The following is a 22116-nucleotide window of genomic DNA, read 5'->3' as shown; positions in this document are numbered from 1 at the left end:
AACATTCCTGTTCTGAGGACCCATAGATCACCAAGGGTTTGAATAGAAGGCCCAGGGGAGTCTACGGTATGTGGGGAGGCCAAGATACTAATTTCGGCATTTCCATCGTCCATCATAATTTCCTATAAGCTGAATAATTGCTCTATTGCTATGCAATCTTCAATTTCTAAATTATTGTAAGTCAACTTTTCTAATGTATGTCATTTCTAACGTTTCTAATATATGCAAGCCACATTGAACTGAAAATTGTTTGTTTTTTTTGATAATGTGGGACAAAAGAACCAATAAATAAATAAATATTGGAGACTAAAAATATTGGGGGTTACTAGGGATAATGATTGGCAGATACCTAACCTTTGATAAACAATGTCAGCAAATGCTTTAAAAAGCCTTCAGTATACTCAAAAAACCTCAGGAGAATACGTCATTGCTTCAGCCAAGACAATTTTAGACTACTGGTGCAATCTCTCATTCTTGCACAAATTGATTATTTTCAACATATTATGCGTAGGTTGTGCAACATCAATTAGAAACAAAGATACAGACAGTATAGAATGTTGCAGCTAGACTGATCTTTTCCAAATCAAAATACAAGAGAGTAACTCATTTGTACATCACATTACACTGGTTACCGTTCGAAGTGAGAGGGATTTTTAAACTCTGCACCATGATACACTCATTTCTACATAGCAAAATGCCAGAATATCTAAACCGTTGGATAATACTACCCAAAAAGAAACTGAGAAGGATGAAAGGAAATCTTCTGGACCTAGTATTCCCATCAACAAAAGGTGTCAGATTTAAGACAGTACACTCGACAAACTTACCCTATCTATCGGCAAAATGGTGGAACAATATACTAGTGACGGTAAGATCAATATCAGAGTATGGAATTTTCTGTAAACAGTTGAAGACTCATCTATTCAGAAAATACGTGTTAGGGAATGAGGGATAATGTGTACAGCATCCCAGTACCCCACAACTACAACCGTTATGACCTTAAAATGTAACAATGTTTTTCCTCTTGAAATGTGTCGAGTCTAAAATCTAACAATGTACTTAATCTCTTAACGTAAATCGCTCTGAACTCAGTTTGGGAATGCTTGTAAAGTGAAAAGCTCTGGGGAAGGGAGATTGGATTCAGAAAATATTTGCCCGAGGAAGGGGGGAGGGAAGAAGGGAGGGCGGGGGATCAGATCACAGGGACTTTTGCCCTTGGGGGAGGGGGAGAGGGATTGGATTCCAGGGGCTGGGGCTTTGCATTTGGGGAAGATGGATCAGATGGGGGGGGGCATAGGGAAACCTGACCAGAAACTCTTATGTGGAACTCACATAAGTATTGGTGGCTACCATCAATCTGGTCAGGCCTAGATACTCATTGCTGGTGCTCACACATGGCCCAGAATGGAACATTCAAGTCTAACTTAGCCAGCGGTGATAAGCATTTAAAATTAAAAAAAAAACAAAAACGCTCACCACTACTGGCTGAATATTGGCTGGCTAGCTTTTAGCAGACAGCTACGCCATCACTACAGGAAAGAAAGGGCAGTAGTCAGGTCTCTGAGCCTGAAGGATTCTTGTCTCTCCCTACGTCCCCCCCCCCCCTCGGGTACTCCGTTCTCTAGATAAATCTGTCTTATCCGTCCCCTTCTCCTCTACTGATAATTCTAGACTCCGTTCCTTTTGTCTTGCTGCACCCCACGCCTGGAATAGACTTCCCGAGCCTGTGCGTCTAGCCCCATCTTTGGCCGTTTTCAAGTCCAAACTTAAAGCCCACCTCTTTACCTCTGCTTTTGACTCTTAACCACTGCTCACTTGCCCTGTCCTTTAACCTCGCCTATTTATTCCCTTACCCTTAGTCGTTCTGTCTGTTTACCTGTCTTACCTAGATTGTAAGCTCTTTCAGCAGGGACTGTCTGTTTTGTGTATGGTGTACAGCGCTGCGTATGCCTTGTAGCGCGATAGAAATGATAAATAGTAGTAGTAGTAGTGTTAAAAAATCATAGTGCACATTATGGGTGAATTCAAACTACTTAAACAAATGATGCAGCATAAATCCTATTTACTGTGGACTCTGGTAAATATACATTCACTGCTAGTTTACAGGATATACTTCTCTTTGGTGTATGATTTCTTTGTGATTCTTCTTTCAAGCTGTAAACAATGTTTTTTTTATTTCATAAATCTTGCAAACATTTTGTCTGCTGCGTTCTACGGTGGTTTATGCTAAAAACAGAGAGTCACTCAAGAATTTCCTCTTCCTCAGAGCAGAGGAGACTTATTTCATGCTCTGTTCAATACATTCTTCATTACGAGATTACTAAGTGCTGAGAGATTATTTTCTTCGTGCTGGAAGAAGCATGAATTGAAGCGGTACGGAAATATTTTTAAATAAAGCAACTACTTCTTGAGGATGAGTTGGGGGGGGGGGGGGGGTCTAGGATTCCCTCTTCTGTGATCACTTGCTTGGTCTGCCTTCTTCGCTTAATTGTAATTGGATTTTTCTTCAGCTCCGCTGTGCTCTTCCCACGGTTAACCAAATATCTATAAACTTTTCCATCGCAGGGGGAGATATTGAAACCGTGGAGGCATATTGTGGTACAAATCCTCATTTCACACAGATAATTCAGTCGATGGCATCAGTGCAACCTGCAGGGAGACAGAATATAATAAAAAAAAAAAAAAACAAGTCAGTGATTTTCAAGGAAAACATGAAGAAAAAAATTCTCTAGTAAAGCAGACAGAGGGCAATTCTATAAACGGCACCTAGGTTTATTTATTTATTATTTGGTACATTTGTATCCCACATTTTCCCCAACTATTTGCAGGCTCAATGTGGCTTACATAGTACCGTAAACGGCGTTAGCCGATTCCGGTATGAACTAATACAATTACAAGGTGATACTGTGGTAGAGAGAGGTACATGTGTGATAATCAGAACAGACAGTAACTACCTCAGCTTCCGGAAGAGGCTAAAAAGTACATAAGTACATAAGTACATACTGTAAGTAGTGCCATACTGGGAAAGACCAAAGGTCCATCTAGCCCAGCATCCTGTCACCGACAGTGGCCAATCCAGGTCAAGGGCACCTGGCACGCTCCCCAAACGTAAAAACATTCCAGACAAGTTATACCTAAAAATGCGGAATTTTTCCAAGTCCATTTAATAGCGGTCTATGGACTTGTCCTTTAGGAATCTATCTAACCCCTTTTTAAACTCCGTCAAGCTAACCGCCCGTACCACGTTCTCCGGCAACGAATTCCAGAGTCTAATTACACGTTGGGTGAAGAAAAATTTTCTCCGATTCGTTTTAAATTTACCACACTGTAGCTTCAACTCATGCCCTCTAGTCCTAGTATTTTTGGATAGCGTGAACAGTCGCTTCACATCCACCCGATCCATTCCACTCATTATTTTATACACTTCTATCATATCTCCCCTCAGCCGTCTCTTCTCCAAGCTGAAAAGCCCTAGCCTTCTCAGCCTCTCTTCATAGGAAAGTCGTCCCATCCCCACTATCATTTTCGTCGCCCTTCGCTGTACCTTTTCCAATTCTACTATATCTTTTTTGAGATACGGAGACCAGTACTGAACACAATACTCCAGGTGCGGTCGCACCATGGAGCGATACAGCGGCATTATAACATCCGCACACCTGGACTCCATACCCTTCCTAATAACACCCAACATTCTATTCGCTTTCCTAGCCGCAGCAGCACACTGAGCAGAAGGTTTCAGCGTATCATCGACGACGACACCCAGATCCCTTTCTTGATCCGTAACTCCTAACGCGGAACCTTGCAAGACGTAGCTATAATTCGGGTTCCTCTTACCCACTTACCCAAACTTTTCTCTTACCAAAGACTGCTACATAACAAACATAACCTTCCAAAGAGATTTTTTACTCGTGATAAGTACCCTGTTTCCCCGAAAATAAGACAGTGTCTTATATTAATTTTTCCTCCCAAAGATGCGCTAGGTCTTTTTTTTTTTTGTTACATTTGTACCCCGCGCTTTCCCACTCATGGCAGGCTCAATGCGGCTTACATGGGGCAATGGAGGGTTAAGTGACTTGCCCAGAGTCACAAGGAGCTGCCTGTGCCTGAAGTGGGAATCGAACTCAGTTCCTCAGTTCCCCAGGACCAAAGTCCACCACCCTAACCACTAGGTCTTATTTTCAGGGGATGTCTTATTTTTCATGAAGAATTCACATTTATTGTTGAACAAAAAAAAAAAGAATATTTATTATATACTGTACAGTAGTTGTCATCACAAACCAGCATAACCAGACAAACTGTGAATCCTATCAAGAATTTCTTGTTACTACCATTATTTCCATGTACAACAATCTATGGTACATTTACCGATCCCGATATTTATGAACACAAAGCAAGATTTATTCAATGACAATCGTACCCCTTTGGCGGGAAGCGGTGAGGAAGGGTTGTGCTCATTTTTCGTCTTTTCTTTTGGGAGGGAGGGTCTCTGTGCACTCACTTGGCTCTGGATAATGTGGGGGGGGGGGGGGGGAGGTTGTTCAGCTCTCTCCACCCCTACCCCGCTCTGCAGGCCTCCAAGCTTTCCAGCTCCACTGGCACGCAGCATCAGCTACGGTATGTAAGAGCTGCCTTTAGCCTGCCCCGGAAGCTTTCTCTGTACAGCTTCCTGTGTAGGCGGGACGTTGTACACAGGAGGCTTCCGGGGCTGGCCAAAGGCAGCGCTCATGTCGCTGATGCACGCTGCTGGAGGTCTGGAAGTTTAAAGGCCTGCAGAGCGGGCGGGCGGCGAGGAGGGAGAGCAATACACCGCAGTGATCGCACAGTAGTTGGAGGGATGCCGGAACAGAACCGTCATGGCAGAAGCACCAACATCGAGGGATGTTGGGTGGGCGGGCCTGCTCTTCCGCTGAACTTGAAAGCTGTAAAAGATGAAGGAGGAAGACAGGCCAGAGAAGGGAGTGGGTCCGCAGCAAAAATAGGCGCCGTTTTTGTCCAGGTAAGCGGCGAGGGTAAGCATGGCGGGCAGCGCCCTCCAGAGGTCGGTGCCCCCCTGCGGTGCTTACCCCGCTTACCATGTTGGCACGGCCCTGCCCATCTGGGCCAAACAAAAACTTTGCTAGGTCTTACTTTCGGGGGAGGCCTTATATTTAGCAATTCAGCAAAACCTCTACTAGGTCTTATTTTCGGGAAAACAGGGTAGTAGTAGTAGTAGTAGTAGTAGTACTCGTTCCAAAATTACAAAGATTGGGGGACACTTGAGGAAGTTAAATGTCTTAAAGGATTACGTGCAAACAGTCACACGGAAATACTTTTAAAACAAATAGGAGTTAATATTTTTTCACTCAACGAATAGTTAAGCTCTGGAACTCTTTGAAAGATGTGGTAACAGCAGTTAACGTATCTGGTTTTAAAAAAGGTATGGACAAATTCCTGGACAAAAAAAAGTCCATAGTCTGCTATTGAGGCAGACATAGGAAGCAACTGCTTGCCCTGGGATTTGTAGGATGGAGTGTTGCCATGATTTGGGTTTCTGCCAAGTACTTGTGACCTGGCTTGGCCACTGTTTGGAAAACAGGATACTGGGCTAGACGGACCATTGGTCTGACCCAGTATGGCTACTCTTATGTTCTGCTACATAACAAACATAACTTACTTAATCCTCTGGATGGACTAGAGAACTATCAAACGAAACACCAACCATATATAACTTTGAATCTAAACAACAAGATTGTACTCACACAATTCCCTACTTATAATAATATTGTAACAACCTCTGTAAAGCACACTGAACCTTAAACAGGGGATATTAGCGTTATATAAGACCTGAATTGAATTGAATAGGAAGGAACATAACACCAGTGTTGACACTTCTGCACATTTTCAAATTTTAACCCCAACCAGCCCTAAGAAATGGGGCAGATACAGCAACAATGCAACAGCAAGAATAATGTCAGAAACGAGGTTTCCAAATCCCCTCCCATTTAGCAACAGTGCGCAAACACCATTTTTAGTGCAGCTGTATAATGGCTGATTTGCTATTTTTTGTCCATTAAAATTGATTACTGTGTGAGCACTGATCACCATCCATTTTGTAGGTGATAAGAGTTCATGTGCGATATTCCTGCACTAACCAGTTAGCACATGGTAATGTAGATATGTTAACTGGTTAGCACAGGCTCTCTGCCCCCCCCCCCCCTTCAATTTATTTTTTAGTGTGCATTTAGGGTGCACATATTTGGCAGTTACAGCAAAATATCTGAGCATGGCCCGCGATATGCCATTTTAAGCTGTGTCAGGCATGCATTTGGCCTTATATTTGAAAGAGATAGGTGCCCATATTTTCACCCAAATCGGGAGATGGGCACCCATCTCGCAAAGGCGCCCAAATCGGTATAATCAAAAGCCGATTTTTTTTTTTGTTACATTTGTACCCCGTGCTTTCCCACTCATGGCAGGCTCAATGAGGCTTACATGGGGCAATGGAGGGTTAAGTGACTTGCCCAGAGTCACAAGGAGCTGCCTATGCCTGAAGTGGGAATCAAACTCAGTTCCTCAGGACCAAAGTCCACCACCCTAACCACTAGGCCACTCCTCCACTGTTGCTACTATTTGAGATTCTACATGGAATGTTGCTATTCCACTAGCAATGTTCCACGTAGAAGTCGGCCCTTGCAGATCACCAATGTGGCCGCGCAGGCTTCTACATGGAATGTTGCTAGTGGAATAGCAACATTCCATGTAGAATCTCCAACAGTAGCAACATTCCATGTAGAATCTCCAATAGTATCTATTTTATTTTTGTTACAGTTGTACCCCGCGCTTTCCCACTCATGGCAGGCTCAATGCGGCTTACATGGGGCAATGGAGGGTTAAGTGACTTGCCCAGGGTTACAACGAGCTGCCTGTGCCTGAAGTGAGAATCAAACTCAGTTCGTCAGTTCCCCAGGACCAAAGTCCACCACCCTAACCACTAGGCCACTCCTTAACTGCACTCCGTTGCGGGAACAAACAAAGTTGATGGGGGCGTGTCAGAGGCGTGGTGAAGGCGGGACTGGGGTGTGTTTATCAGCCGAGGAGAGATGGGCGCCTTTGGCCAATAATCGAAAAAAAAGGGCGGCAGAAACGAGAATTTGGGTCGCTTTTGCTGGACCCTTTTTTTTCACGACCCAAGTCCCACAAAAGTGCCCCAACTGGCCAGATGACCACCGGAGGGAATCGGGGATGACCTCCCCTGACTCCCCCAGTGATCACTAACCCCCTCCCACCACAAAAAAAGAACTTTAAAAACTTTTTTTGACAGCCTGTATGCGAGCCTCAAATGTCATACCCAGCTCCCTGACAGCAGTATGCAGGTCCCTGGAGCAGTTGTTAGTGGGTGCAGTGGACGTAAGGCAGGCGGACCCAGGCCCACCCCCCCTACCTGTTCCACTTGTGCTGGTTAATGTTGAGCCCTCCACCCCCCCCCCCCCCAAACCCACTGTACCCACATGTAGGTGCCCCCCTGCACCCCTTAGGGCTATGGTAATGGTGTAGACTTGTGGGTTTGGGGGGGGATTTGGGGGGCTCAGCACACAAGGGAAGGGTGCTATGCACCTGGGAGCTATTTTAATTTTTTTTTTTAATTTGTAAAAGTGCCCCCTAGGGTGCCCTTTTGGTGTCCTGGCATGTGAGGGGGGGCCAGTGCACTACGAATCCTGGCCCCTCCCACGACCCAATGCCTTGGATTTGTTCGCTTTTGAGCGGGGCACCTTCGGTTTCCATTATCGCTGAAAACCGATAGCGTCCAGCTCAAAAACGCCCAAATCCTAGGCATTTGCCCCGCACACGGAGATGGGCACCCACTTTTGATTATGCCCCTCATGAGCACCTAACATAGCTTAGTAAAATGACTCCCCCAAAAGTGACTGAAAAGATGAAAAAGAAAAACAAGCCTGCGTCCTGCAATTCAGCCCTGCTAAACAGAAGCCCAGCTGTCAAGTGGTGGTTGTTTTGACGGAACAAACATTAAAATAAAGTTTTTCATAAAATTAAAAGCTGTGCATGTAAATTAAAGGCGAACTAGCATTTTTTAAAATCATCAGGTGTTCTTTCAAGTATGCACACCAGTGCGAGCTGTGGCTGTGTTTACGTGTAGCAGCCAGACCTCCTCACTAAAGTTCTCCATCTGTATAAAAAAAAGATAAAAAATCACTTAAAAATGTCTTTCACACTGGGACATGTTCCTATTATAATTCTAATCCCTTCTGCTCTTGCACACCTGGCTTCTTTTACAGCACACGGTGGTCATTATTAAATGAGATCTCCTACCAGGTTTTTGCATTATTACCCACACAAAACCCCAGGCTTAATGCATCTACCCGCTTCAAATGACTTACAACAGAGCTCACTCCTTAATTTCTTTTTGATCACGCAGATACGCATGGTCAGAATTACCCACTTTGTTCGCCACTTTGCATTCATCAAAAAATATCCTGAAGACAACCAAGATGATCATGATTTTTTTTTTTGTTTTTTTTTTGCTTCACACACAATAACAAAACTGTTTATAGAAGTGACTGGTTTCCGGCCAGAGATTTTGCACCGTGCAACCTATTATTAATCCACAGGCTCTGTCATTAAAGTTGGTGCCAGAACAGACAGATACGTTCGTTTAATGGAAAGTAATAGCGAGAATGAATCACAGTTCTAGCTTTATCAATCACACATAAATCAAAGTAAAAAAAAACAAAAAGAAGGGAAAGCATGCGGCACTGTGGATTTTGGAATGCTTTCTTAACTTAGGGGTCCTTTTACTAGGGTGCGCTGAAAAATGGCTTGCGGTAGTGTAGGCGTGGGCTTTGGGCGCGCACCGAGCCATTTTTCGGCGCGCCTATAAAAAAGGCCTTTTTAAAAAAATTTTCTGAAAATGGACGTGGGGCAAAATCAAAATTGGTGCGCGTCAATTTGGGGTCTGAGAACTTACCACCAGCCATTGACCTGGCGGTAAGGACTCACGTGGTAACCGGGCAGTAATGACATACGTGCGTTAAATGCCACTTGGCACGCATCCGATACGAGCATCTGAAAATAAATTTTTCGGATGCACATATCGGACGCGCGCCAAAAATGAAATCACCACAAGAGACACCCGGTAGCTGGGCGGTAACTCCATTTTGGCGCACGTTGGGCGTGTGTAGACATTTATGTGGCTTAGTAAAAGGGCCCCTTATATTCTTAGCAGAGGGACATTAGTGATCTATTTCTTTACATTAGTTTTATGTAAATTATTTCTTTAAATTCTTTTTTTCCCTTAAAATCACTTTTCTGTACAAGTGTATTTTGCAGAGTTAATAAGAAATTTTAAAAAAAACTGGGCAGTGCTGCTGAATATTGGCATTGATCAGCCATTTTTAAGATGGACAGAAGCAGGGCTATTCTGAGGGTGGAGTCAGGGAGAAGCTGGCAGCTATGCAGATAGCAGCAAGATTCAGTGTCAGTGCCTGCAAGGCTAAGCGACCAAACAGAACTCCTAGCTTTGGTCATTTATTTATTTAGACTTGTTATACCGCCTTTGCTAATGTATAGTTCAAAGTGTGTTCAATTCTGGTCGCCGCACCTCAAAAAAGACATAGTGGAATTGGGAAAGGTGCAGAGAAGGGCGACAAAGATGATACAGGGGATGGGACGGCTTCCCTATCAGGATAGGCTGAAGAGGCTGGGGCTCTTCAGCTTGGAGAAAAGGCGGCTGAGGGGAGATATGATAGAGGTCTATAAAATAATGAGTGGAGTTGAACGGGTCGATGTGAAGCGTTTGTTCACGCTTTCCAAAAATACTAGGACAAGGGGGCATGCGATGAAGCTGCAGTGTGGTAAATTTAAAACGAATCGGAGGAAATCTTTCTTCACTCAACGCATAGTTAAACTCTGGAATTTGCTGCCGGAAAAGGTGGTTAAGGCGGTTAACTTAGCGGACATCAAAAAAGGGTTGGACAGCTTCCTGGAGGAAAAAGCCATAGAATGTTATTGAATGGATGAGGGAATAATACAGTATTTCTAGGATGGGCGGGACAGATTGTTTGTTCTTTTGGCCGCTGTCAGTGACAGGGTGCTGAGCTCGATGGACCCTTGGTCTGTCCCAGGATGGCGATGCTTATGTACTTATGTTGTGCAAATTGAAAACTAAAACAAAAAACACACAGAAAAGGAACAACAATTTAAACAGGAAAGAACAAAAGAACAGATAAAACAGCAAATCATCAGAAAAGGGGATTAGATTAGATTACACACAATGAGACACAGAAATCACTTTGTTCAAGTAGCGGAAAAGGCTTGTTGAAAAAGCCAGGATTGGAGTAGGGAGGGCTGGTGCAACAAAATAAAAAGCTCGATGTCGTGTACATTCTAAAAAGGCTTGTTTCGGGTTAGGGAGAACAAGACGATGGTCATTAATCGAAGGGAGCAGGATGGACAGTAGGGGATAGTGAGAGATGAGAGATAGAGAGGGACACCGATACGAAGGGCTTGGAAGTTAAGCACTTTGAAAGTGACCCACTGCTCTATTGGAAGCCAATAGTGCGTTTTAAGAAAAGGAGAAATATGGTCAGACCGATGTGTATTACAGGGAAGCCTTCATAGTGGTATTTTGTAAGGTTTGCAATTTCTTTAATAGTGAGTGGTTACAGCCTAAGTACATAACGTTACAGTAGTCTAGTCTCTTGGTAAACAGTGACAGGATCAAAGCATGTAGTGTGTCATGATCTAGATAGTGTCAGCTAGAACGTAACTGTTGCAGGACAAAAAGGCCAGAGCTGCATAACTTGGAAATTTGAACACAAAATGATAAATGGAAGTCTAACAGAACACCTAAATAACGAAAGGATTCCACTGGAGAAATTTGAGTATCAAACAGATACAAAGTGAGGGCTGGAGGAGGGAGACCATCAGAAAATTGTGACTCTGGGCAAGTCACTTAACCCTCCATTGCCCCATGTAAGCCGCATTGAGCCTGCCATGAGTGGGAAAGCGCAGGGTACAAATGTAACAAAAATAAAATAGATACTATTGGAGATTCTACATGGAATGTTGCTACTATTGGAGATTCTACATGGAATCTCAAATAGTAGCAACAGTGGAGGAGTGGCCTAGTGGTTAGGGTGGTGGACTTTGGCTCTGGGGAACTGAGTTTGATTCCCACTTCAGGCACAGACAGCTCCTTGTGACTCTGGGCAAGTCACTTAACCCTCCATTGCCCCATGTAAGCCGCATTGAGCCTGCCATGAGTGGGAAAGCGTAGGGTACAAATGTAAAAAAAAAAAAAAAAAACCAACAAGCTACCGTTTTTTGCTTGTCAAGAATGAGCTTATGATTTTCAAGCCAGCTGGGAGATAGAGGGTGAATAAGTATTTGTAGGCCAGATCAACAGAATATCAACAGCACGAAACACCAAAGGATCGAATTAGTGTAGCAAGGGGACTCAACAAAAGATTGAAGAGGAGAGGGGAGAACCCTGAGGAACCCCACAGGAAAGAGGGCGAGAGTGAGTGGAGAGGTAGTAATAACTTCGAAAGAACTATCAGAAAGAAAGGAAATAAACCAGGCCAGAACTGATCCAGATATCCCCAGAGAGGAGAGACTTGACAGAAGAAAAGGGTGATTGACAAGGTCAAAAGCAGTGATCTACAGAAACAGCCAGAACAACAAGGTGTTTATACAAGTGAGAGTAAATTTCGCTAAGAATGCCGGCTTCAGTGCTATAATGGGGATGAAAACCGGATTGCCTTGGGTGGAGAGCAAGGGACTTTTCGACAAAAGAAGTAGTTTAGCTATGCACCGCACTGAATGCTGGCCAGCACCTGCATAGCTTCCAGGTACTGGTTGACCTTGTTTGATGCACTCCCCACCTCCTGTGATCATACGCTCCTCCTGAATCCCCCATGGTCAGACCCTCCCCACTGACCTCCTGTGGCAGTATTGCAAGACTATCAGTATGCCTGGAACAATCTTCCTTTACCCATACGCCATGCCCCCTCCCTACCCATCTTCAAATCTCTGCTTAAAACTCACCTCTTCTATGCTGCCTTCGGCGCCTAACCGCTCTAGATAGACAGAATGCCCCAATCTATCCCCTCTATTAGATTAACTGCTCACTCGTCCTCTAGATTGTTCACTTGTCTTTAGATTGTTCTCTTGTCTTTTAGATTGTAAGCTCTTTGAGCAGGGACCGTCCTTCTATGTTTAAATTGTACAGCGCTGCGTAACCCTAGTAGCGCTTTAGAAATGCTAGTTAGTAGTAGTAGTAGAGCTTGTGGCAGCCATTTTAGTACATAGAGCCACTAGGGACAGGAGCAACTGGAGATCGCTCCTGCCTGGATACCCCCACTAGACCACCAGGGATGCATGTAGGACCTTGGGGGGGGGGGGGATTTGAATCAGCGGGGCAGTGTGTTTGGGAGTCTGCACTGGCAAATCTGAATCAGAAGGAGTATTCAGGGGTGTCTGAATTGGTAGAAAATAAAGAAACTGATAGAGGCACTTAAGCAGGTCCCAACTAATCTTCAGTTGGGACCCAAATAAGTGTGATCAGACCTGGATATTCAGTGCCAGACATGGTCCAGCACTGAATATTTATTTTTTTATTTACTTGCACTTATATCATTGTCCTGATTAAAATAAATCATTCAAAATGGTTCACAAGCGTATAAAACAACTGTCCAGAACAAAGAGATAAAAATTACAGAAAAGAAATAATAAAAAACAAACAAAAAAAAAAACCAGCCTTAATCAATCCACTTCGATCTAACATTCTAAGAGTTGAATCATCAGGAGAACAAAAATGTTTTCCGATCCCTTCTAAATAGCATAAAATTTGTCTCTAACCTCCGGTCTAACTTAACCAGCAATGGTCAACTTTTAAAAACACGTTGGCTGCCGCTGGCTGAACATTGATCACAGAATGTATAATTGTATGGCTACTTGATTTGATTTATTGACTTGATATACCATATTGCACAATAATACATCAAAGCGGTTTACAGAATTAATAAAATATAAACAATACAATACAAAATATTAAACAAAATAATTTCCATAAACAAGATACATCAAACACTCAAATTGCCAAAGTACTCCAGCATTACAAAAACCTAAAGCAACATTTTTCACAGCTGCCCAAAGAACCTCTCAAAAAGCCATTTTTCCAAGGCTTTATGAAACATTTATTTATTTAGATTTTGCTCACACATTTTTTTCAGTAGTAGCTCAAGGTGAATTTCATTCAGGTACTCTGGATAATTCTCTGTCCCAGGAGGGCTCACAATCTAAGTCTGTACCTGAGGTGATGGAGGGTTAAGTGATTTGCCCAAGATCACAAGGAGCAGCAGTGGGATTTGAACCCGTCACCTCTGGATTGCAAGACTGGTGCTCTAACCACTAGGCCACTCCTCTACCCCAAAGAATCTTGTTACTCTTTGGGGTTCTACATGGAATGTTGCTACACTTTGAAATTCTGCATGGAATCTTGTTATTCTTTAGATTTCTAGAATCTTTAATTATTTAGAGTTTGCTCACACCTTTTTCAGTAGTAGCTCAAGGTGAGTTACATTCAGGTCCACTGGATATTTCACTGTCCCAAGACGGCTCACAATCTAAGTTTGTACCTGAGGCAATGGAGGGTTAAGTGATTTGCCCAAGATCACAAGGAGCAGCAGTGGGATTTGAACCCATCACCTCTGGATTGCAAGACCGGTGCTCTAACCACTAGGCCACTCCTCCACTGTTAATGCTTCTGGTTTTTCCTTATTCCCCTAGCTTTACTGTTAGTTTAAAAACAAGAAAGGCTCAGTTGATGACTTAATGGCTAACTTGATGTTCATGGTTAAAACACCAACTGAGGCAGACATCAGTGCTTTGAATGCACCATGCCAGCTCTTCTTGATCAAAACGATAAAAAGTACGTTGGAAGATGACCTGAATAAAATTATGAAAATCAAGGACACTTTTAATCATAACTTAACCTCCATGAGCCAACGAATGAAGGTGGCATGCCCCCTGCGTAGCTGGCCATTTGTAGTCACTTGGAGACAGATTCATTTGTTCTCACACATCTCAAGGTTTTGCCGTCTCTAAAGTACTTCATAATCACAAAAGGTATTGAAAAAATCATACTGCTCTCACGCTTTTTATTTTCGCTTTTCTTGGATGACGGTTCTACTAATAAAGCATTCTTGAAGTTTTTATTTGATTCTGAGGTTGAAGATCTAACATAAAAATATGTACATCATAAGCATTCCTTATGGGGAAAGGGAAAACTAATGCTTCTATTCATCCATTTCAGATTTAAACACTTCCTATAGAGGTCCATAGAATCCTTGTTGAAATAGAAGGGGAATAGGTTTTCCGTCAGATGCACAAACTCAACACAATGAACTGCTAGACAGGATAATGGTTTAATTAGCAGTTGTGTTCCGCCAGGATGCAGAGTACATACAATAGCAGTACATGGGAGCCCAAAACTGGTAAAGAAAACTTTCGACCACTGTTGAAATGAATACACGGGGGGGGGGGGGGGGGGGGAAAGGAGATGGATGAATATAGAATCAGCCCACAAACCATGAAAGTGCAGGAGCTTCATTTTTCTTAAAGCTGATTGTTGGCGTTAAATTAATTTACATGGTCTCTGATTGTCACCAGTCTGTTTACAGATGCCTGTCAGAAATAATACAATTTTAGCTCTCAGAAAAATGAAAATGTGTCAAGTGGTGTACATTTAGGTACAGTAGGTATGCTTCTGTTCCTGGAGGGATCACATTTACAAAAAAAAAAAAAAAGCTATACTGGGATTTGAACCTGTGTCCTTTGGTTTACAGTCCACTGCACTAACCACTAAGCTGCTCCTCTGTCCTGCAGGGATAGCTTTGTGGCCATTTTCATAAGAATTCTGCCAGACAGACGTCCCTGTGAGCCCTTGGACCGCCGCCAGATACTAGCTAGCAGCAGGTGAACCACCTGGGCAGGACAAGGCACTAAGGCAAAAACCAGACAAGGCTGGGCTGGAGATGGGGGATGGAGCTGATGACAGGCAAAGCTGGAGCTGGCAGTAGGCTGGGAAACTAGAGCTGAGGACATGCAGGGCTGGAACTGAAGCTGAAGACAAGCAGGGCTGGAACAAAAGCTGGAAAAGCAGGGCTGGGACTGGAGCTGAAGATAAGCAGGGCTGGGACTGGAACTGAAGACAAGCAGGACTGGAATAAGCAGGGCTGGGACTGGAGCTGAAAATAAGCAGGGTTGGAACTGGAGCTGAGGACAGGAAAAGCAGGTTATATCTGGATAGGAGATAACACAATACCAGGCATGCACAACTAGGCAGGAAACCTTGTTGCAAAGGCAATGCATGAGAGTCCCATGGTTCCTTATAAAGGCCCTCACTAATGATGTCACAACTTCTGGAATGACGCTTGGAATGCACTGAAGAACACAGCAAGAGTACCAGAGAGAGGCTAGAATACTGGAACATCAGAATGAGGCTTGGCTAGTCTCTGGAATGAGGCTTGGAAAACAGGGAAACAGGCAGCAGATGCAGGAGGAACATAGTGCCAGGGAGGCAGTCTGGAGAAGCCACAGAGCCCGACCACCAGAAGTAGGGTTACCATATTTTGTCCTCTCAAAAAGAGGACACATGTCCCGCCCCCTGCCCCGCCCCTTTTGCATCCTCACCCCGCCCCCTGTCACATATTCCCCTCCCTCTTGATCACATATTCCCCTCCCCCCATCACCTCCCCTTACTTACTATCTACTGCTCTGGTGGTCTAGTGACCTCTTCGGGGCAGGAAAGAGCCCCCTCTTTCCTGCCCGGAGCTCTGTCCTTGCCCTGCATCCTGTTGTTGTGACGGTCTTGGGATTCAAAATGGCCACCGAGAGTTGAAGTCTCGCGAGGCCGCTTCAAGTCTCGGCGGCCATTTTGAATCCCGAGACCGTCACAGCAACAGAATGCCGGGCAAGGGCAGCGCTCCGGGCAGGAAAGAGGGGGCTCTTTCCTGCCCTGAAGAGATCACTAGACCACCAGGGCAGTAAGTAAGGGAAGGGGAGGCTAGGATAGGCCCGCCACCTGCCCATTTATTCAGAAATCCGGACAAACAGGCGGACTGGCAAAACCCGTCCAGACATGTCCTCAAAAAGAGGACATGGCCGGGTAAATCCAGACATATGGTAACCCTAACCAGAAGAAAAGGTGAGTTGGGACGCAGGGACACTGCAATGGCTGTGACACTCATCCTCTCAAGAAATGTAGAGGGTTTAGACAGAAATCCTTAAGAGAACGTAAAGATCTGTTGAAAAACTACAGAATCTGCTACAAATGTTGCTCTTCATCCAAGCACTTGGCTAAAGACTGTAGAGCAGCCATTAAGAGTACAGAGTGCAATAGTGACCAGCATGTCAGCGCCATACACCCTGACAAGAGTAAGCCTACTTCTACAGGAACCCTAGCCTCAGAGACAAGCCACGGTGGGGAGAAAAAGGTAGAACAAGTGTCACCACCAAATATTTCTCCAAACTGTACACAGGTGTGCGGAGGAGGCTGTAGTGGACGATAATGCACCAAAATATGTGTAGCTAATGTATATCCAAAAAAGCAACCAGAAAAGGCAGTAAAGATGTACGTCATCATAGATGAGCAGAGTAACCAGTCCCTGGCAAGGACAGAGTTTTTTGACCTATTTGACATCCAAGGAGCTCGCTATCCCTACAACCTCAAAACCTAGACAGGGAGAAGAGCAAGTGGATACGTGATAGAAGTGATGGGTGGTAGCAAAAAGACCTATCTACCAACTCTTATTGAATGTATTCAGATACCTGATAGCCGAGAAGAAATTCCCACACCAGAAGTTGAACACCATCACCATCTCCAACCCATAGTGAAGTACCTGCAGTCTTTGGACCCAAATGCCAAGATCTTACTCTTGTTGGGAAGAGATGCACCAACATTGATCAGAGTTCATGGGTCATGTGCAGGTCCACTCGACACCCCATATGCCTACCAACTCACTCTGGGATGGGTGATAGTAGGTGACATCTGCTTTAACAGACTGAGGAGACCAAGTATAAATGTCTACAAAACATGCGTCTTGGAAAATAGGCACACCACCTTATAACAAGCCCTGTCATAACCATCTGCACATGAAGGAGGTTTACAGCTGGGAAGAACCAGACCCCGGCTCAACCACCTGTCAGGACAACTCTCCACCAGATTTAGAAGAACATATGGGGAATACAGTGTTCCAAGTCACCAAGGATGATGATAAGCCAACTCTTTCAGTAGAAGACAGAGAGTTCCTGAGAATCATGGATAAGGAATCTACAAGGATGAGTCCAAAAGCTGGGTGGCTCCGTTACCATTCCAGACACCTAGAACACAATTACATAACAACAGACAGCAAGCTCTCTCTCATCTCACTTCATTACAACACTCTGAGAAGGAAACCAGAGAGAACAACATTCATGCAGAACATGCTGGATAATGGCCATGTAGAGCCAGCTCCATCGTTAAAAGAGAATGTGGAATATTGGTACTTACCTAACTTTGGCATGTATCATCCACAAAAACCAGACCAGATCAGGATTGTATTTGATTCCAGTGCTCAATTTCAAGGAATCTCACTCAACAATGTGCTGCTTTCTGGGCCTGACATGATCAACAGTCTAGCAGGAGTCTTATTTACTACAGAAAATCAACCAGAAAATCATGGAATGCATCATGACAGTTCATATCTTTAGTAACAGTATATCCCCTGCAGTAGCAACCTATGGGCTTAGAAGGACAGCCTAAGAGGGAGAAAGAGAATATGGCACTGATGCCAGACACTTCTTTGAGAGAGACTTTTATGTACACAATGGCTTGAAGTTTTTATCTACCGAAGGAGAAGCCACTGACTTGCTAAAGAGTACACAAGCAATGCTGGCAGAGGCCAATCTGAAACTTCATAAAATTGCCTCTAACAGTCCAGAAGTAATGAGTGCATTTCCTGCAGAGGATCATGCCAAAGATTCAAAGGATCTAGATCTAAGAATAGACACCCCGCTGCAGAGAAGACTTGGATTACATTGGGACCTAAAGAGAGTCGTTTTTACCTTTCTAGTCTCAACCCAAGAGAAACCACAAACACGCAGAGGTGTCTTCTCTACAGTCAATAGTCTGTATGACCCACTGGAGTTTGTGGCTCCAGTCACCATTCATGGAAGATTCCTACTGAGGGAGCTTTCCCAAAGTACTGATGAGTGGGATGCTCCATTACCACCAGAAAACAAATGCATATACCTCGATTTTCTAACCCTCCTTCCTTTCCTGACTATATTGTACTTCTACCTTCTTTCCTATTGTTTCTTGTCTTGTCTTAACTTAACTTTCTTAATTTCCACTTTTAAATTTAAATTGTAAGCTGCCTCAGTGGTATTTCGCATAGGCGGGATAGAAAGGTTTAAATAAACTTGAAACTTGAGAAATGCAACAAGAATGGGAAAAATGGAAAGATTCTCTAAAGATTCTTGAACAACTGCACATCCCATGTACTCACTACTACCTATCACCATCAGACTGCATCTTCACCTCATCAACCAGCTGATGAAAGAGCAGACACCGATCACCAAAGAATCATCAATGACAACTTGGCACCACCCGGGAACTTTGACACAAGACTTCCCTGGAAGACAAGAAACTTCTTCAGCAGTACTACTACTACTATCATTTGTATAGCACTACTAGACGTACACAGCGCTGTACACTTGAACATGAAGAGACAGACCCTGATCGATAGAGCTTACAATCTACCCAGCTCCATTCGCTCAATCAACTATTATCTACCCTTCCGGAAATCGCTGAAAACCCATCTATTAATTCAAGCAAGCATACCCAAATGATCTAACCTAATCTTATGAACCCTTTACCCAACACCTAATCACTCGACAACGACTATGACTTAGACCACATCTTCCATCAACTCTCCCTATGCTATCCCTCAAACTATTCCCTCCTCTGGCCACTCCCACACCCTTATCCCTTGCTCATTTCAACCTTCCCCCTCCTGCCTCTCCTACCCCCTTTTTACTTGCCCATCCCACCTATCTGCATATCTTCATCATTATTCTGTTATACCACAGCTTGTACTCTCTCTGCAATACCTTGTAACCCCTATTACTATGTAAGCCGCACTGAACCTGCCTCGAGTGGGAAAGCACGGGGTACAAATGTAACAAATAATAAATAATTAGGACAATCGGGACAAATAAGGGATAAGGGAATTACTAAGGTGGGATAAGCAGAGCTATTACTGAGCCATTGATCCACACCACAAAGAGATGAGGACAATGTGGACCACTGTCAACTCCAGAGACTCAAAGACACGTCTCTCTCTTATATGTTGTTTGTATTGTCTGTCGCTCATTTCAGCTCCTGTGAGACCGCAGGAGAGAAGTCGCCAGAGCAGAAGTGAACCGGAGACAAAAAAGAAATTGCTAAGCTTAAGATTCAGATATAAATGGACTTTTGCATGTTTATAATGTTTATAGTTAAATAGTGGTATCTACCGATACCAGGTGGGGAGTTCTTCCCCCATGTTCATGGAGACAGGATGCATTATGTATATTTAATATGAGTATAAATTGTATTTTATTACATTGTCTGTGTAATAGATAGCACTGTGTACTGGGGCTTCCCTCCTCCCTATAGTTTGCAGTATCCTGTGATTGACTCCTCGCAGGCTTGCAGGGATGTAGCTGGCCCTGGCCCCCCCCCCCCCCCCGCTGCTGACCCTTTTGACCCCCCCTTCCCCCCGCCGCCACCGTTGGGTACTTGTGCTGGCGGGGGTCTTGTTTGTGTGTGAGTCGTCCTGACGTCCTGCACGTTCAGCACGTAGGAACGTGCAGGACGTCAGGACAACTCACACACAAACAGAATCCTAGGCTTCCACATCAGCTGTAGCAACGCACCGGCCCAGAGACCGGCTGAAGAGGACTTCGGCTGAGCGCAGGTACCCAACGGCGGCAGCGGCGGGGGAGGGTTGGCGGTGGCGGGAAGGGGGGTCAAAAGGGGAGGGGCGCCGGGGGAGGGTCAAAAGTGGTGGCGGCAGCACCCGGGGGGGGGTCAAAGGTGGCAGGGGGGGCCTAAAATGTGCCCCCTCACCTCGGGCTCTGGACTCCCTTCCCACCGAAGTCTGGCTACGCCCCTGACTCCTTGTGAGGAGAGCTTTCCCTATTGGCTCTTGGTTCTAAGCTAGGGCCAGTGCTTCCTCTCTGCCACTGTGAGCTGTGTGAGAAAGCCCAGTTTTCCTTGCATGCTTTTGTGATCACCAGCTGTTCTAGAGATTGATCCCTCCTTAGTTTACTGTAATTCCATCAAGATTTTTCACCATCTCCCCAAGTCATTCCCCTTTTATTTACCCTGAGTTTCTACCCCTTATTCTCCTTTGAGTGTTAACAGCTTTTCCTGTCAGCTGGACTGAGGTTCTGGCCATCTCCTTATCTCTGGGGTGACTAAATGCAGACTCTGTGCAGAAGACAACAATTCCGTCTAAGCAATTGAACTGTAAGTTGGATTTTCTTTGTTAATTATGAGTACTACGATATAGAAAATTAGCTTAAGCATTGAGAGTCTACTGCTAAAGCTTGTACTTGTGGATGGTTTAGCTGGCTGTTGAAGTTACTCTATACTTTGCCTAGAACAGCACACAGGGTGAGCTTACAGTGGCCAAGTTAAAGAGAAAAGGTTTGGAGGGGGTGTGCATGTGTTACTAGGGAGTACCTCTATTTATCAGAGTCGAACTAAATTATTTATCATTTTGGGAAAAAAAACTGAAAACTTTTTTATTTGATAAATTGTGATTCTTTTTGATATAATTTCTTTTCATGTGCTTTTGTCTCTTCTCAATGTTGTACTGGTCTCTTATTTTGTAAACCGCATTGGACCTCTTTGGGATAAAGCGGTTAATAAGCTTTGCATTGTACTGTATTGTATCTGCATGACAATTAGCAGGATACACGGAGACAGTTAAATGAAATTTGATTGGCTGGTGGCTCAAGCAGTAGGTTCAAAGAGGAATTTTAGCTTAGATGGTTAGAGTCAAGCGACAGAGAGCTGGGCAAAAGACAGTTGCTTTCTGCAAAGGAAAATCCATTTAGCTGTGTTTGGTGTGGAAAGAGGCGAATGAAATTCTGTTTGCTTTTTATTTGGTAAAAAAAAAAAAACAGGAGTTTGTGTGGATACTGAGAAAAGCAAGTGAAAGTATAACCAAAGGACTAATTTTTGAATAAAACATCCTGCTTGGGTAGGAAGCATGAGTGATTTGTGAAAATACTTTTCTAGAAAATTGGTGTAGTGAACTTGCCTAAGTTTAGAATAAGAGTCTCTGAACATTTGGTGAAGAAAACTGAATTGGGCTTGTTATTAGTGAGGGATAAATAAAATAATCCTCACATACTGAAATCTGGAGATTTAGCTTAAAGCCAGAAGGAAACAGTCTATTTTGACTACTGTTGAACTCTGTGGAGCTGTGGGCTCCAGGTGGTGATGGTGGGGGAGGGGGGCTAGTACCTATCCATGTTAATTCTGGGCCCACCACAATGTCGGTCTGCCTATGCCAACTACCTAGGTTATAAATTGGCCCTTTAACTGAATAGGTAACAACATGAAAAACAGTTGGCTGCACTTCTAGATGTGGTGTTAACCATTCTGGCGCAGTAACTGTAAGACACAGTCACCAGCTACTCCAGGGGTTCTTAACTCAGTCCTACACCAAGCCAGTCAGGTTTTCAGGATACCCATACTGAATACTGATGAGATACATTTGCATGCACCGACTCCACTGTATGCAAATCTATCTCATGCATATTCACTGTGGATATCTTGATAACCAGACTGGCTTGGTGTGTCTCGAGGACTGGGTTGAGATCTCCTGTCCTATTCCATACTCAAAACTGGCGTATTCTACATAACTTTTAGTGCTCACTAATTCCTGTGTAAACAGTTAACACTGCTTAGTACACAGGCGCCGACTCCATGGGTGCTGTGGGTGTTCGAGCACCCCCAATATTTCACCCACTGGAAGTCGGAACCGGAAGTTCCGTTCGCCAGCCCAACCTGCCTGGTGCCCG

General features: G+C 44.2%; 1 protein-coding gene across 2 annotated transcripts in view; it reads right to left on the bottom strand.

The window, feature by feature from the left end:
• Positions 1-2047: 2047 nt before the first annotated feature.
• Positions 2048-22116, bottom strand: part of CTPS2 (CTP synthase 2) — a 541710-nt gene continuing 521641 nt past the window's right edge. For both annotated transcript variants that reach the window (XM_030202305.1, XM_030202307.1), the window contains exon 19: positions 2048-2649. The gene's annotated coding sequence lies outside the window, so the exon portion shown is untranslated. The remainder of the gene's footprint in view (positions 2650-22116) is intronic.

This window comes from Microcaecilia unicolor, chromosome 4 (assembly GCF_901765095.1).
Source record: "Microcaecilia unicolor chromosome 4, aMicUni1.1, whole genome shotgun sequence".
In the NCBI taxonomy this organism is placed as follows: domain Eukaryota; kingdom Metazoa; phylum Chordata; class Amphibia; order Gymnophiona; family Siphonopidae; genus Microcaecilia; species Microcaecilia unicolor.
The sequence above is the reverse complement of the archived record's forward strand: the minus strand, read 5'-3'. Positions and strand labels throughout refer to the sequence as shown.